Genomic DNA, 18840 nt, shown 5'->3' with positions numbered 1-18840 from the left:
TAGTATGTAAGCTTAATCGGTCTATTTATGGACTGAAGCAAAGCTTCAAGGTCTTGGAACATCCGGTTTAATGAAGTAATCCAGACCTATGGATTTATTCAGTGTCCGGATGAGTCTTGTGTATACAAGAAGTGTGATGGAAACGTGGTGGTATTTCTTGTACTATACGTAGATGACATATTTGGTAGTTGGAAACAATATCAAAGTGTTGTCGGAAGTAAGGGTATGGTTGTGCAAAAAATTCGATATGAAGGACTTGGGAGAATGCACATATTCTTGGGATCAAAGTAATAAGGGATCACAAGAAAAGAATATTATGATTATCCCAAGCTTCATATATCGATATGATCCTAACTCGTTTTAGCATGCAAGACTCCAAGAAAGGTTTTCTACCTTTTAGACATGGAGTAACTTTATCTAAAGAGATGTCTTCGAAGACATCAAAGGAGATAGAGGATATGAAGGTAGTTCCTTATGCTTTGGCTGTCGGAAACCTAATGTATGCAATGCTGTATACGAGACGGGATATCTATTTTGCCATAGGCATGGTTAGCAGATATCAAAGTTACCCTGGACAAGGACATTGGATTGCTGTAATGCATAAATTGAAGTACCTAAGAAGGACTAAAGATTATATGCTAGCTTACAAAGCAGATTATTTGCTCCTTGTGGGTTACACAGATTTTGACTTCAAATCAGAAGGGACAATAGTAAGTCAACCTCGAGGTTTTGTGTTTACTTTAGGAGGTGAAGTCATAACTATGGAGGAGTGTTAAGCATAGGTGTTTTTCGGACTCCACCATAGAAGCTAAGTATGTGGCAGCCTCTGAGGTGGCCATAGAAGTTATATGGCTCAGAAACTTCATAATGGACTTAGACATAATTTCTGGTTTGCCCAAAAATTATTATAATTTATTGTAATTATAGTGGTACAGTAGCAAACTCGAAGAAACCATATGTCCATAAGGCAAGTAAACACAATAGAGCATAAGTACCACCCAATAAGAGATATCGTATAACGAGGAGAAGTTGTTGCCGCCTAGATTACATCAGGTGATAACCTAGGAGATCCTTTCACTAAGACCCTTAAGGCAAGAGCTTTTGATGGGCATGTTGAAGGGTTGGGAATCAGATGTATGGCAGGATATATGGCTGCATAGTCTTTTTGTATAAGTGGGAGATTGTTGGAATGTATACTAAAAGCCTAGCTTTTGTATAAACATCACATTGGTCAATATCTACATTTATTTGTTAAGTGTAGTTGTTCAATTAATTTATATTGTAGATAACATGGTGTGTGGTGTCACACACAGAAGATCGTGTTATTAGTTCTTTATAAATTATAAATAGTAGCTTACGACTAAGATGGAAAGGAACAAACCATTGGAATAGTCGTAGTGTAATTAGGTGTTAGTTTATCTTGACTGATAAATTATACTAGTACACTTTGAGTGTATTGAGCAGGACCATTTAAGGTAAGTTCTTTTTATACTGACTTGATAAAAGAACAACACCTTAGTTATTATAGAAGTGTGTGCTTTTAATCCTAATATAAGAACAAGCATATATATTTTGTATTCATTTCTTTGACTTATCAAAGGGTGAGATTTAGCTCGATAAATCAATAAGCCCGATAAGTTGGGAAATGATATTACTTATAGTGTGTGTTTTTTATTATAGAAGAAAACTATATCCTATTAATCTAGGTTGATAATGCTCCCAAGAGGAGCTCATAAGGATTGTCATGTTAAACCCTGCAGGTGAATTTAGTCCGACATGACGATAAGGTTGAGTGGTACTACTCTTGGATTGACATATTAATTAAATGAGTTGTCAGTGACTCATTTAATTGGTGGACATTTGATATCTTAAATACAGGGAGACTGACACACTCATAATAAGGAGCCCAAAATATAATTTGGGATTAGTGTGGTAGTTCAATAATAATTCTTTAGTGGAATGAATTATTATTGATGAAATTAAGTTGGGTGTTCGGAGCGAGCACGGGAAGCTTAATTTCATCGGAAGACCAAAACAAATTCCTCCTCTCGGTCCCTATCGTAGCCTCTTATTTATAAAGTATTATACCCACCTATACCCACCTTTATACTCATTCTAAGGTAGTCGGCCAAGCCTTGCTTGGAGCCCAAGCAAGGGGTCGACCAAGTTAATCCTTGGATGAACCAAGTGGTGGCCGGCCCTCGCTTGAGTCCAAGCTTAGGTGGCCGGCCACATCATATTAAAATGATTTTATTTTTAAAATTTTTCTTATGTGGATTCCATGGTTTTAAAAGAGAGTTTAAAATTTAAATCTTTCCTTTTTATAGCTTTCTACAAAAGATTAAGAAAATATATGATATCTTTCCTTATTTGTAGATGGAAAGGAATATTTTAATTTTGAGAAAACTTTCCTTTTTGTAACCATGTTCATGATTTAAAGAGAGTTTTAAAATTATAAATTTTTCCTTTTATAAGTTTCTACAAAGGATTAAGAAAAGATTTGATATCTTTCCTTATTTGTAGATTGAAAGGTGATTTTAATTTTAAAGATAACTTTCCTTTTTGGAAATCATCCAAATGTTTAAAATAAATATTTTAATTTATAAAATTTCCTTTTATAACAAACCATGAAGGGAAAAACTATTAGAGAAATTTTTATTAAAATTTTCGGAAACAAATTAGGAAGTTTTAATTCTTGTGTTGTTAAAACTTTCCTTGTTTGGAGCTTTAAGGTGGCCGGCCATATGATTTAAGAAAAGGAATTTGATTTTAATTAATTAAATTTTCCATTTCATGGCAAAGAAATTAAGGAAGGTTTTATTTAAATTTTCCTTATTTGCCAAGACCAAGGATTATAAAAAAGAGGGTAGGGGTGCCTTCATGGTTTACAACTCTATTCTATTTTCCTCCCTCTTTTCCTTGGTGGTGGTCGGCCCTTGCTTCTTGCTCTTCTCCTTTTCTCTTCCTCCTTTGTGGCCGGCGGCATCAACACAAGAGGAGTCCTTGGTGGTCGTTTCTAGCTAGGAGAAGAAGGAGAGAAAGGAGGCTTTGTTTCTAACATCCCTTGGAGCTTGGTGGTGGTGGCCAAACCTCACATCTCTTGGAGTTTTTTGTGGTGGCCGAAACTAGCTTGGAGAAGAAGGAGCTTGGGTGGTTCTCGTCTCGGTAGATTGTCGCCCACACGACGTCCAAGATAAGAAGAGGAATACGGTAGAAGATCAAGAGGTCGTTGCATACAAAGAAAGGTATAACTAGTAATTATTTTCCACATCATGCTAGTTTTTCTTTGTATGAATTCCAAACACAAGAGGCATATAATTCTAGGTTTCGAATTTGTGATTCGAGTTCATGTTTTTTTTTTGTTTTTCGAATTTGTGATTCGAGTTCATGTTTTTTTTTTGTTTTTCGAATTTGTGATTCGATTGTTCTTTTTAGTTAAACCTAATGTAATTTTAGGAAATTAATATTGAATTTCTATAAAAGGCTTTGTCGAGGCAGTGGTGGATGATCCCATACCCAAGAAGGCCTAGTGTTTCGCCATGTTTAACCTGGGAGCCGATTTTAGAAATAAATATTTAATCAACTTTGTAACATAGGTCAGACTTGGCTCAATAGTGTTAAGTTCCGCTTGTGATCTAAGTCTAAACCATTAAGAACAGATAAGTTAAATTTCAAATCAATAATCTTAAGTTCCGTTTGCGATTCCGAATTTAATATCTAAATAACACAATAGGTTGTTAGGAAAGGTTCGACACTTGTACAAAATTTTTGTACAATGGAACCGGTACGATCTTCCTAGGACCAACTAACAACCATTTCCATAAGAGTCATATTCCTTCGTTTTGCCACACCATTCTGTTGGGGTGTACCAGATGCAGATAGTTGGGATTGAATCCCTACCTCTGATAAGTAACTCCTAAACTCTTCTAAGAGGTACTCGCCACCACGATCAGACTGTAGTGTCTTGACACTTTTACCATGACGTTTCTCCACATCGGCCTTGTGCTCTCTGAACTTATCAAAGCACTCAGACTTGTGGCGCATCAAGTATATGTATCCGTATCTCGAATAGTCGTCTATAAAAGAGACGAAATATTTGAAACCACCTCTTGCCTGGATAGTCATAGGTCCACACAAATCAGAATGAACAAATTCCAACACATCTTTGGCTCTATACCCCTTAGCCTTAAAAGGTCTCTTGGTCATTTTTCCTTCCAAGCAAGACTCGTAGGTTGGAAAGTTTTCCACCACCAATGAACCCAAAAGTCCATCAGCTATTAACCTTTGAATCCTACTCAAGTTAATATGACCAAGCCTTTGATGTCAAAGATATGTTTGGTTCATTTTCGAAGGTTGCTTTCTCTTATTAGAATTAGAAGATGTGTTATTAATTTTCATTTGTTGCATCGTGGGAGTTATTGGATTTAGAGTATATAAATTGTGAACAAAAGTACCAGAACAGATAACTACCCTATTTTTCTTAATAACAACTTTGTCATCAAAAGAAATAAAATATCCATCCTTAAATAGTTTAGAAACTAAAATCAAGTTCTTTCTAAAACTTGGTATGTAAAGACAATTTCTCAAAATAAATGTTTTATTCCTATCAAAAGATAAATAAACATCTTCCACTGCAACAGCCGTCACTTTCGTAGCATTGCCCATGTAGACGATGATTTCCCCTTCATATAGTTGTCGGATTTCCGGGAACCCCTGCAATGAATTGTAGACATGATTAGTGGCTCCCGTATCTACACACCAGGTACCGGTAGATAACACCACTAAATATATTTCAACAACTAATGAATAGGATACACATTTATCGTTCTCAATTTTGCGAGGACAGTCCACTTTTTGTTTCCAATCAATATAATTGGGACTTGTAAGTTTATTCTCTAATATATCAGTAGGAGGTTTGAAGGTCATTTGAAATCCTAAGAATCACAAAATATTTGATCAATACTTTAGAATTTAAAATAATATTGATTCCTCAAACAATATCATTTAAATTCATCAACACCTCAAAACACCGTGAATTTTGTATGCCACGTTAGTATGGACGTATACAAATTCAAACATTTGTAATAGGGGGGCATAACCATTAATTTTATTATCTTGTCAACCTAACTTTATGACAAATAAAATTAATAGTTGATTTTTCTTTGGTCACACGGAAAATAGCAGTGACTCCGATGTGGATGATACTATTAAATGCACCTAAGTGTATACCATTACTTGATACTTAGTCCATTAAATAGGATTGTGCCCCTTCAGTTGGAGAAGATCACATGCACCTAAATAACTTTCTATAATCATCCATAAAGGAAGTTTGATCTAGTGATCCGTAAACAAACTCATCTGTTGTGGAGAAAGGCACTCAGAGCCAACGCGCAAGTTTGAATGCATCACTTACAAACCAGTAATGGAAACCGTGGAATTTAAATAATTTCTCTCTCAGTTAGTAATTTAGAAACGAGGAATTTTAACATGCACATAAGTATATAAATACAGCACACACATCACAGCATAAAAGACAATAAATATGAAAACTAATTTTCCAACTATTATGGCCTTATCCATAGTTGTCCTCCATATGCTGCTAACCCTAGCCACCGCCAATGGGTTATGTCGTCGCGTCTATCTTGCTTCCTTTTCCGTTGTGCCTCTAGTCCTCAAATAGTACCACGCCTCGCAAGGATACGATCCATGAAAAAAATAAAATTTTACATTTATCGATCCTATATTCGACAAGGGAATGTACAAGTAATCTAAATCGAACAAAATATAAAATCCTAAAACTAATACAGCACCTGCTATATTTAATAATTACAATCATGCACACACATAAAATGCCCTCGACATACCGAGGGTCCCATCACACACAAACACAATAGGGCCATAATAGTTGGAACTAGGATGTCTGCAACCACAGAATTAATCTATTTGCACATCCTACTATTATCCTGTCAAAATTTATGTATGAACAGTGCACAATTTAACTGAAAACCAAACACACAGAGGCAGAAAAATAGCTCCGATACCAATTGTTGGATGCTACTCGAAATTCCGTTCTGCTTCCCCTGTACAAAAATTTGTACAAGCACAGAACTTTCCTAACAACCTATGTGTTCCTCATGAGTTAAACTTGAATTAAAAACGGAACTTAACATTTTTACTTCAAGTTCAACTCATGAGTTCTTCAGTAGTTAAAACTTGGATTGCAAGCGATACTTAACATTATTAATCCAAGTTCATCCCATGTTACAGAAGTTGATTAAATATCTATTTCAAGGATTGGCTTCCAGGTTAAACATGGCGAGGCACACGACCTTCTTGGGTATGGGATCATCCACCACTTCCTAAACAAAGCCTTTCAAAGAAATTGGATATTTAAACTGTTGGTGCAACATCCCTCAGGTCAAGGTTGACCTGGTTGACCAAGCTGAGTCTTGGTTTGAGTTTAGATGTTTGACAATAAGATATTGATTGAAGAAGAGTCAAGTAGGTCAAGGGAGTGACCGGATACTTGACTGGGAAGTCCTAGTGAGTGAAGCTAGGCAGATGGAAAGTCCTAGTGAGTGAAGCTAGGCAGATGGAAAGTCCTAGTGAGTGAAGCTAGGCAGATGGAAAACCCTAGTGAGTGAAACTAGGTGAAAGTCCTGGTGAGTGAAGCCAGGCAAGGGAAAATTCAGATGGATCAAGGATGATCGGACATCTGGTATTGGGAAGTCCAAGTAGGTCAAAGGATTGACTGGATACTTGGCATGAGGAAATCCAGATGGGTCAAGGTTGACCAGACATCTGGTGGAAGTCCAAGTAGGTCAAGGGAGTGACCGGATACTTGGCACGACTAGAAAAGTCCAAGTGGGTCAAAGGAATTGACCAGACACTTGGTGAGAAGTCCTAGCAGGTCAAAGGAGTGACCAGATGCTAGGCATGATGTACCAACGGGTCAAGGTTGACCGGGTGTTGGTTTGGTAGGCTTGGGACTTGGTTTTGGGCAAAACCAATCGGATCGATCGATGGATCGATCCAAGCCTTTCTAGCGAGCAGAGCCTCGGATCGATCCGTGGATCGATCAGATGTCCCAATCGATCGGTGGATCGATTGGGACGCGGCTGCGCGATAAGCGCCGGATCGATCCGTGGATCGATCCAGCGTTTCCTAGAGCACAGAGGCGCTCTGGATCGATCTGTGGATCGATCCAAAGCCTCCCCGATCGATTGGGAACATTTGAATCGATCGGGTTCCGACCGTTGACGTCGATTTAAGCTGCAGGCGTGCGATGGCTGCGGTATCTCTTCTCCGATTCACTCCAGATCTTTCGCCAACTTCTCCACAGCGCTTTCAAAGATCAGATCGCCAGTTCTTGAAGGATCTTGGAAGCTTTCCAAGTCAAGAGGCGGATCAAAGGCAAGAAGAGAAGCTAGGGCTAGGGTTTTCTGTACTCATTGTAAGCTTTGCGCTTGTATTTTGTTTCCCTTTCCTTTCTTCTTGTACTGAGAGTCTTGTAGGGCTTCTCCGCCCTCGGTAGTTACCGAAAAGGAGTGTTTTCATAGTGGAGGGTGCGTGCGTGGTGTGGATCCTTGGATTAGTCACCTCTTGTGAGGTGGATACCAAGTAAACCAACCTTGTTAGCGTTGTATGTTTGTTTCTGTTATTTTCCGCTGCATATCCTTGAAGAAACAAGCCACGCCGAGCGACGAGCGAGCGACGAGCTATTCACCCCCCCCCCCTCTAGCTACTTTTGGTCCTAACAAGTGGTATCAGAGCGAGGCCGCTCTTCACCGGAATCATCGCCGGAAGGGTCAAGCATAACAAGAAAAGCTAGAGGGTGAAGAAGTTGGAGCAAATTCTTCAAGTTCAAGACTTTATCAAGCTCAACTTCAAGATGCAATTCCAAGATGGACTTGGATTTGACACAAGGGTGGCTCCACCATACACTTCTACGAGTTTCGATTCTTGGAAATCAAGAATCGAAAATTTTCTTATGATGGAGATAGAGCAATGGTTTGCTCTAATGGAAGGCTTCAAGGCTCCAAGAAATTCAAAGGGTAAAGTTCTCAAGAGGAGCAAGTGGAGCCAAGAGCAAGTCCAAAGGTGCGAGGCTAATGACAAAGTGACCAAGCTTTTGGTCAATTTATTGCCAAGCACCATCCTTTGCAAAATTGGAGAATTTGAAGATGCAAAGGAATTATGGAGCAAATTGGCCAAGCTTCATGAAGAGATCCCCTCCACTGTACAAGAGCAAGAAGTATCCAGAGAGGGTGACTCTTTGGAGCAAGACCAAGAGGAGGACTCCGAGGTTGAGAGATGCTCAACCTCCGAAGAAGAGGAAATCCAAGAAGCTTCATCCTCAAGGGAATGCAACGAAGGGAACAAGGAGGGAGCATACTCCTTGTTTCATGTTCAAGATGATGAAGCCTCCACCTCTAGGATTGAGGGGGAGCAATCCTTGGTGACGCCGGATCAAGAAGAAGGAGAAGCTTCGACATCCGGGTCAAGTGAAGAAGAAGAAGGTGGTGCCACCTCCGAAATTCAAGAAATAGCAAATGGAGGAGGAAGTGTCATCCCTACACAAGAAGGTATAAATGTTTCAATTAAAAATAAAAATCATATAATATGTTTTGAGTGTAGGGAAAGTGGGCACTACAAGAGCAAGTGTCCCAACTTGGCCAAGAAGAAGGACCAAGTGGCAAAAAAGGGCAAGGAGAAGCCCAAGGAGACCATCCCCGGAACAAAAAGGAGCAAGGAGCACATTGTGTGTTTTCTTGCAACCAAAAAGGGCATTACCGAAGTCAATGCCCCAAGGGGAAGAAGATGGTCAAGGCTCAAGGAGGCATTAGTCAAGGGGGAGCCTCCAAGGTAAAGAAGAAGGTAACATTTATTGAGCCTACCCCTTCACATTATGGTAAAAAGCATGATAGTTCTAACTTTTATCATTTTAATGCAATTTACCATAAGAATAGGAAGCATGAGGGCTTTAAGGAAAAGCATGTGGCCCTACATGCCAAAACTACTACACCTAAGGCTAGGAATGTAGGTAAAAGTCTAGGCAAGAACTCTAAGGATTGTAGCTACAAGCCTAGAAACAAAAATGCTCATGAACTTAATGGAAAAACAAAAACTAAGGACTTAGTGATGGAAAATCAAGTCTTGAGGTCAAGACTTGATAAAATGAAAAAGACCCTAAAAAGGATGGAAAATATCCTATTAGGGCAAAAAGAGCATAACCTAGGTTTAGGGGTACAAAAGTCATCCAATGGCCATAGAGGTTTGGGATACAAACCGAAGGCTAAGAAGGATGTGCCCTCTTACCATAGAGTTCCATATACTTATGGAACAAACCCTAGGTCTAGTGGTCAAGCCAAAAATACTAGGGAAGTCATCCCTAAGAGTATTTTTGTAATAAATGTGACTAAGGCTTCTAAGAAGTCTAAGAAAGTCACAAACAAGGTCACAAGGGAGGCTATCCCTAGAGTTGACCTAGAAAGTGTGACCAAGGCCTCCAAGAAGCCAAACAAGGTCACTAGGAAGGTATCTAGGGAAGTTATCCCTAGTGAATACCTAGAGCATCCAAGGAGCACCAATAGGTGTTGGGTTCCTAGGAGCATCTTCTCTACCCCATAGATGGGTTAGAGAGTGTCAACTCCGATTAGAAGGGTAGTTAACCCAACTTTGAGGAAATTGACACTCAAGGAGCATTTTCAAGGTTTTTGTTAACCTTTGAAAATGAAATGAAATTATTATTTACTCCTTGAAAGAGTAAAATGTGCCTAATGGTGGAAGAATTGATTTTAATCTTAAATGGCACATATTGGGAAATTCATAAGAACTACCAAGTTGGGATTTTGGTATGCTCTTAGGAAATTTAAGGCAATCCGGCCCTTAATTTAACTGTGCTACTCTTGTGGAAAAATGAAATATGCCAACATTTGAGGAATATGCTTAATTTCAATTGGCATAAATTAATCAAGGGAAGTAGAAATGCCAATTTAGGCTTTGGCATTTTCATGAAGCACTTTAGGGCAATCTAGGTTTAAGTTTTAAGTTTAGCTAAGATTTCAAGGATACTTAGATAGTTAATCTAGGTATATTTTATTTAGGCTAAATCTTGCCATGATTGTTTGCCTATCATATGCCATGACATCATGTCTATTTTTGCATTCATGTTTTATTATGCAAAATCCAAAAATACCATGTCATGACATTCATACATCATGTAGTTATAGGAATCTTTCTTTTGAAAGTTATTTTATTTTGATGTATACCATAACATTATCATGCATTAGTTTAAATTCCTTGTAATTAAGGACAAATGGCATTTAACAACACTTATTAACGAGTGACATCCTAGGTGGATGTCAAATATCTCTAAAATGCCTAGATAGATATGCATGATCCCTAGTTTAGGGCAAAACCAAAATCTACATCTCACAAAGACTATAAGGTGACTTGTATGTGGTTTAGTGCACATTAGATACAAGTGAGATGTTAGGATGATGAACAAAGCTTAAGATGTTGATTTAGTGCATTCTTTTGAGTTTTTAGGTTCATCAAAACACATAGTTATGTGTTTTTCCCATCATTGGGAAAGCTAATGTACAAGTCATGTGCATTATGCCCAAGGAACATGATGGGATATTGGTTTTGAAAATGTTTTTAAAATGTTTTTGGAAAACCTTGGTGAAGACTATCTTTTGATAGTAATCACCATTGAATAGTTAGACACAAACTTGAAGAAAACGCTAAAGTTTTTGCAAGTTTTCAAGTTTGTGTCAATCTTTGAAAATATGAAGTATTTTCATAGAAAACTATTTTTCCATGATTAAGTATGCCCTAAATAATGTCTACACGAAATTTCATGATTTTTGGATTTTTGTAGAATTTTCTAGGGGTTTCTGAAGTTGGCTGAATTTAAAATTCAGCAACTATCAGAGGCTCCGATCGATCCATGGATCGATTGGAGTGCCTGAATCGATCCGTGGATCGATTCAGAAGGCAACTCTTGCGAGCAGAAGCTCGCTGGATCGATCAGTCGATCGATCCACACATCCTGAATCGATCAGTGGATCGATTCAAATAGGTTGAATCGATTGGAACCCAACTCCAATCGATCCAGGACGCTAATTTTGGCTGGGAATGTCTGATTTCAGCACTCTAAACCTATTTTAGTCTAGGTAACCATTCCAAACCCTTAAAATATATTTGTATACATAAAAAGGGTGTTTTCGTGTTGAAAACAAGGATGGAATGGTTAAGGAAGACTTCATTGAAGTTAAGGTTGAGGTTTGTTTCAAATTTTGAACATTTGAACCTCAAAACTTCAAAATTTGGGTTTCCTAAAGGTTTAGGGATTCCAAGTCATTGTTGGTGCAATGACAGAAGTTACCACCATGTCTTTAGAGGGAGGGACTCTTTAAAGGCATGAAAATTATTTTTCATGAACCTTGGAAGGTGGTTAACCTTCTTTAAAGAAAATGCTCATGGACGAGCTTTTGAACTTGAAATGGGGAGTGGATATCCTCATTATTTCAAGTGAAAACTCAAGTGGTTAGAAAATGCTCAAGGTTGGGTATTTGTCTACATTGAGGGAGAAGTTAAGGATAAATGAAGGGTATGGGACCTTCATTGTCGTGTTGATCACAACAAGCAATGTTGTGAACAACGATGAGCAACTCTTCAGGGGGAGAGTTGTCAACAAATGGATTTGTTGATGTATACCCAAAATTGGGGCATGGGTTGATGTGTGCCCAAAGATGGGTTGATGTGTTTTATCAGTAGGGGGTTTGATGTGTGCCAATAGGGGGAGAATGAAAGGACTTGTGAATGGGAGTAAGTTAGGCTTTCATTACCTAGAGGGAGTTTGCCCTCTTAGGGGGAGAATGAAGAGTCTAACTTATGTGTTCATTACCTAGTGGCATGAAGAATGAGGCTATGGGATTAGCTTAACTTACATGTGGTATTGTAAGTGTTATTATGGTATTGTCAAACATCAAAAAGGGGGAGATTGTTGGTGCAACATCCCTCAGGTCAAGGTTGACCTGGTTGACCAAGCTGAGTCTTGGTTTGAGTTTAGATGTTTGACAATAAGATATTGATTGAAGAAGAGTCAAGTAGGTCAAGGGAGTGACCGGATACTTGACTGGGAAGTCCTAGTGAGTGAAGCTAGGCAGATGGAAAGTCCTAGTGAGTGAAGCTAGGCAGATGGAAAGTCCTAGTGAGTGAAGCTAGGCAGATGGAAAACCCTAGTGAGTGAAACTAGGTGAAAGTCCTGGTGAGTGAAGCCAGGCAAGGGAAAATTCAGATGGATCAAGGATGATCGGACATCTGGTGTTGGGAAGTCCAAGTAGGTCAAAGGATTGACTGGATACTTGGCATGAGGAAATCCAGATGGGTCAAGGTTGACCAGACATCTGGTGGAAGTCCAAGTAGGTCAAGGGAGTGACCGGATACTTGGCACGACTAGAAAAGTCCAAGTGGGTCAAAGGGATTGACCAGACACTTGGTGAGAAGTCCTAGCAGGTCAAAGGAGTGACCAGATGCTAGGCATGATGTACCAACGGGTCAAGGTTGATCGGGTGTTGGTTTGGTAGGCTTGGGACTTGGTTTTGGGCAAAAACCAAGTATTGGATCGATCAGTGGATCGATCCAGGAGCTGGATCGATCAGTGGATCGATCCAAGCCTTTCCTAGCGAACAGAGAGCCTCTGGATCGATCCGTGGATCGATCCAGATGTCCCAATCGATCAGTGGATCGATTGGGACGTGGCTGCTTCGCGCGATAAGCGCTGGATCGATCCGTGGATCAATCCAGGCATTTTTCCTAGAGCACAGAGGCGCTCTGGATCGATCTGTGGATCGATCCAAAGCCTCCCCGATCGATTGGGAACATTTGAATCGATCGGGTTCCGACTGTTGGCGTCGATTTAAGCTGCAGGCGTGCGATGGCTGCGGTATCTCTTCTCCGATTCACTCCAGATCTTTCGCCAACTTCTCCACAGCGCTCTCAAAGATCAGATCGCCAGTTCTTGAAGGATCTTGGAAGCTTTCCAAGTCAAGAGGCGGATCAAAGGCAAGAAGAGAAACTAGGGCTAGGGTTTTCTGTACTCATTGTAAGCTTTGCGCTTGTATTTTGTTTCCCTTTCCTTTCTTCTTGTACTGAGAGTCTTGTAGGGCTTCTCCGCCCTCGGTAGTTACCGAAAAGGAGTGTTTTCATAGTGGAGGGTGCGTGCGTGGTGTGGATCCTTGGATTAGTCACCTCTTGTGAGGTGGATACCAAGTAAACCAACCTTGTTAGCGTTGTATGTTTGTTTCTGTTATTTTCCGCTGCATATCCTTGAAGAAACAAGCCATGCCGAGCGACGAGCGAGCGACGAGCTATTCACCCCCCCCCCCCCCTCTAGCTACTTTTGGTCCTAACATAAACTTCTTACAGTAACCCTAGGTTTAACTACAGAGACCTCAATAGAAGCACAAGATCAAAACACTAAATCGAAACACGAAAAATGAAACACGAAATCGCTAGCCTCTTGTGTTCGTATTTCAGGATCCATACAAAGAAAAACTGGTTTCACTGCCGAATTAAGAACTAATTATACCTTTCTTTGTAAACAAAGACCTATTGATCTTCTGCTGTATTCCTCTCCTCTTCTTGGACGTCGTGTGGGTGACGATCTACCAAGATGAAATCCATCTGAACCTTCTTATTTGCCTATAAGTTTCGGCCACCCAAAGAATGCCAAAATAGGAAACTTCCTTCTCTTTTCCTTCTTCTCCAAGCAACCAGCCACCAAGTGCTTCTTCTTTTCTTTCAAGTTTCGACCACCAAGAAGAGATGAGTGCCGACCTCAAAAAGAAGAAAGGGAGAGAAGAAGATGTGTGCCGCCGGCCTTAGGGAAGAAAACAAGGTGAAGGGGAGAAGATGAGAGAAGGGTCGGCCACCAAGGAATCAAAGAACCACCGGCCACCAAGGATATATAAGGTAGAGTCCCTCCTTCTCTTCTTCTTATCCTTCAAGCAACTGGCCACCAATGGAATCAAAAGTGTGCCGCCGACCCTAAGCTTTAGAAGAAAAGAGAGGAGCCGACCACCAAGGATAGAACAAGAAAGGAATCCTATAGATCATTATTCTTCCTCTAAGGCACCATCTATCCTCTTTTGTAATCCTTGATAATGGCTAAAAAGGAAAGTTTTAAACATAATTAAAACTTCCTTTTAATTCCAATCATGGCAAAAAAGGAAATTTTAATAATAATTAAAATCTCTCTCTTTTAATTTCCTATTGTGATGGCTACAAAAGGAAAGTTTTAAAATTAATCTCTCTCTTTTAAACAATGTAGAAGGCTACAAAAAAGGAAAGATTAAAATTAAAACTTATCTTTTAAATCATGGTTACAAAAAAGTAAAGTTTTATCAAAATTAAAATCTCTCTTATTAAACATTATAGATAACTACAAAAAAGAAAAGATTAAAATCTCTCTTTTAAACCTTTGTAGATAGCTATACAAGGAAAGATTTTAAAATTTAAAACTCTCTTTTAAAACCATGTGGATGGATATAAAAGGAAAGATTTTTACAATTAAAATCTCTCTTTTAAATCCCTTTAAGGATGACTATAAAAGGAAAGCTTTTAAAATCTAAAACTCCCTTTTAATTCCCTTGTGGCCGGCCCCTTGCTTGGGCACCAAGCAAGGCTTGGTCGGTCACATCTTGGACACCAAGATGTGCTTGGCGGACCCTAACATGGACTAGAAGATGGGCTTGGGTGTATACAAGGTTTTATATATAGAGGGTACAACAGGGACCTAGAGGAGGAATTGGTTTTGGCCTCCTAATGAGCTTGAGCTTCTTGTGTTCAACCCGAACACCCAACTCAAGTTCATCAATAATAACTCATACCACTAAAGAGTTATTATTGAACTACCGCACCAATCCCATATTACATTATGGGCTCCTTCTTATCATGAGTGTATTAATCTCCCTGTGTTTAAGATATCAAATGTCCATTAATTAAATGAGTTACTAACAACTCACTTAATTAATATCTAGCTCCAAGAGTAGTATCACTCAACATTATTATCATGTCGGACTAAGTCCATCTGCAGGGTTTACATGAAAATCCTTATAAGCTCCTCAAGGGGACATCATCAACCTAGATAACTAGGACACAGTTTCCTTCTATAATCAACAACACACATATAAATAATATTATTTCTCAATTTATCAGGTCTATTGATTTAATAAATAAGTCTCACCCATTAATAAATTAAAGAAATAAATATTAAGTATATGTGCTTGTTATTATATCGGGATTAGGAGTACGCACATCCATAATACTAGAGGTTATGTTCTTTTATACAGTTAGTATAAAAAGAAACAACCTCAAATGGTCCTGCTCAATACACACATAGTGTACTAATGTAATTTTATAGTCAAGATAAACTAATACCAAATTGCACTACAACCATTCCAATGGTTTGTCCTAATCCATCTTGGTTGTGAGCTACTATTTATAATTTGTAAGGAACTGATAACATGATCTTCTGTGTGACACCACACACCATGTTATCTACAATATAAATTAAATGAGCAATTGCATTTTACTAAATACAGACATTTGACCAATGTGATTCTTATTTCAAAATAAATGTTCATACAAAAAGCTAGGCTTTTAGTATACATCCTACTAGGTTCTGCATTATTTGATGTCTTGCGTCTGAGTGTGTAGAGACTTAGCAATGCAAGAAGTCGAGCGAAAGACATGGCAGACAAGAAGAATGGCACAGGAATGGAATCGACTGGCTCAGTGCATTTGAGGGGCGAGAAGTTGTAGAAGAGTATGCCGATGGAGCGAGAAGGACGTGCATGCACGCTTCCAAGAGACGAGAAGTCAGAGCGGATGCATGCTCAAGGAGAAGGCCGGAGTTGGGTTTGGGTGAGCTCAACTCTGGAAGGCCAGAGTATCACCCAAGCGATCAGACAGGAAGACCGGACAAAAGAGTCAACTCTAAAGTTGACACTTGTCCGGGCACTCAGACTAGTTTGGTGCCAAAAGGGTGCCTCGATGTAGTGGATCAATGTTGGATCCATGTCAGTAGGGTTCGGGTGCTTGGAGCAGATTCGGGCATCCGAGAGAGGATAAGTTTTTATCACTTCACCATTGTGTAACTGTTGCATGGAGATAGAATTTGTCGCACTAGGGGTGCCCGGAGAGGGTCTGGACACTCGAACCATGTCACATCAGCAAACGATCACTTCAACCAGTGCTATAAAAGGAGCCCTAGTTCTCTTCATTCGCACAACACTTTCTGTATTTGAGTTATTTCACTCTGTTCTTCAAAATCTAAGCTATCAACATCCTATACGAGGCTTATCCACCTCTGACTTGTGTCGAAGGAACCTCTCCAATTGAGATTCATTTACCTTGAATTAGTAACCTCTCCAGTTGAAAACCAAGTCTTGTACTTATTTTATGCATTTCAGTTTTGTTTATTAAAGTGTTTTTCTAATCTAAAGTTAAAAGTTTCTCGGAAAGGGTATCCTTCATTTTTTTTCAGGGCAACTCACCCCCTCTTGTCGACCGCACGGGACCTTCAAGATTGAATTATTTTCTCTAACACGACCAAACCTGGCCATGATAGTTTCCTCCCTTCAAGTTTTCAGTAGTAATTTAGGAAAAATAACCGCATGACAACCTTACTCTAACCCAAATCAATTTTGCTTTGTTTTTAAGGAGTTTTCAACTTGATTCCAGATCCTTGATTTGGATTTTTTTTAAGGCTACTGATTGTTAGAAATTTTACTCATTAAATTTAGATGTTATTTTGGAAGTTTTGAAGCTTGATTCCACCTAAATAGGTTGATTTGCACGCTACCTCAAATGAGAATTTTACTCATTTGATTTAGTTTGATTTATAGTTTCTGAAATTGTGTGATTTTAAAGTAAAATTCAACAACTCTAAAATTATGTTGAATATTTAGTTATGGCCTTGAGGTGGTCAAGGTGGGACTGGCACACAGGACCCCATCTCCTTGGTGGGCCCTATTTTTTAAAATTTTAAAATAAAGTTTTGATATTTTTCATTGTATTAAAAAACAATATGTAGCAGTATCAATGAAAAAAATTTAATTAAAAAATGATTTAGTTATAAATTATAAAATATTATAGACTTTTTTGTAAAAGTTCCCAAAAAAGGATAAACACTGACATTTTCTTCCTCCACTCTTCTATTTCCCTAAACCCCTAAATGTCGACGCTCTTTGAACCTTTTGCCTTTTGCTTTTTGAACCTTTCGCCGGTGCCCATGCTGACGTCGACGTCGACACCGAAGGCTCGACAGGCTTTATAGGGTGTAGACAACACACCGGTCACGAGAAGTCGCAAACCCTAGTGATCTCGAGCTCCATCATCACAGATTCACAATTTTACAATCACCTCTGGTCTTCGTGGTCTTTATTGCAGCATCGGGTTGGCGTACCAAGTTTCCATCTCTACTTATACATCTATGATCTATTGTTTTGCTTAAATATGTTTGGTTGGATTATACTTTCCATCGATTGTTGGTTTCAGCATCAAATTAAAGTATTTTTTTTTTTTGAAAAATGTGGTTTTTTGATATCTAGGAATTAAGGTGGGTAATTAAAGGGTTGGTCGTAGGCAATGTGCCATTGAAGAAGAACAAGAAAACAATTGTAATGAATTACATGAAGGCTTAGCCATTGAAAATGATATAGAGGGAGATGTGAATGAGATTGAAGGCAATGAAAGTAAAGATGACTTATACTTTGAAAATAATTATTATGAAAGTGATGATGATGCTATTAATGTCATGTATGAAGAACCAAGTGTCCCAAGTTCATCGATTCCACTTGACATTTTGGATCCAAAAAGTTGGGAGAATTTAGATCCCAAGTGGAAGGATCAATTAGTGGAAAAGGGTCCTATAAGAGATGTATTAACAGGAAAAGGTCCCAAAGATAAATCAAATAGACGATTCTCTTCAGATTTCTATACTCGTATTTTGCCAAATGGTCAAAAACACTATAGAGATTGGTTGGTCTATTCAAAAGCACTTGATAAAGCATTTTGTTTTTGTTGCAAGTTGTTTAAAAGGGGATCTCAACCAAGTCAACTAACAAATGACGGATACTATGATTGGGGGCATCTTAGTAGTAGACTTAAATAACATGAGACAAGTATTGAGCATATCAATTATTATGTTAGTTGGTCTAAGTCGCATATCAAGTTAATAAAGGGTACAACAATTGATCGTGCTATTCAAGATCAAACCAAGAAGGCAAAAGAGCATTGGAGGAAGGTATTATACCGATTAATTTCACTTGTGAGATTTTTGGTTAAACAAAATATAGCATTTCATGGTAGTAATGAGAAGCTTTATTATGATAACAATGGAAATTTTATGGCTGCTGTTGAGATGATTGCTAAGTGGGACTCAGTGATGAAGGAGCATATTGAAAGAAATACACATCATTATTATCTTAGTCAAAAAATTCAGAATGAATCGATATGTTTGTTAGCTTCTCAAATTAAGAGTTCTATTCTTAAAAACATTAAAAAGCTAAGTTCTTTTCATACTTGATTGCAATCCTAATGTTAGTAACCAAGAGCAAATGACTTTGGTTATAAGATGTGTTGATGTTTCTACAAGCACAATGAAAGTAGAAGAATACTTGTTGGGATTTTTAAAAGTGGATGATACAACAGGACAAGGGTTGTTTGAAGAACGGCAAAATGTGTTGAAAAGTTTTGATCCCGATATTGATAATGTGAGAGGGCAACGATATGAGAATGGAGCAAATATGAAAGGGAAGCGTAAAA

The sequence above is a fragment of the Zingiber officinale genome, chromosome 8B, assembly GCF_018446385.1.
Source record: "Zingiber officinale cultivar Zhangliang chromosome 8B, Zo_v1.1, whole genome shotgun sequence".
Lineage (NCBI taxonomy): Eukaryota > Viridiplantae > Streptophyta > Magnoliopsida > Zingiberales > Zingiberaceae > Zingiber > Zingiber officinale.
This window is presented reverse-complemented; position numbering follows the sequence as displayed.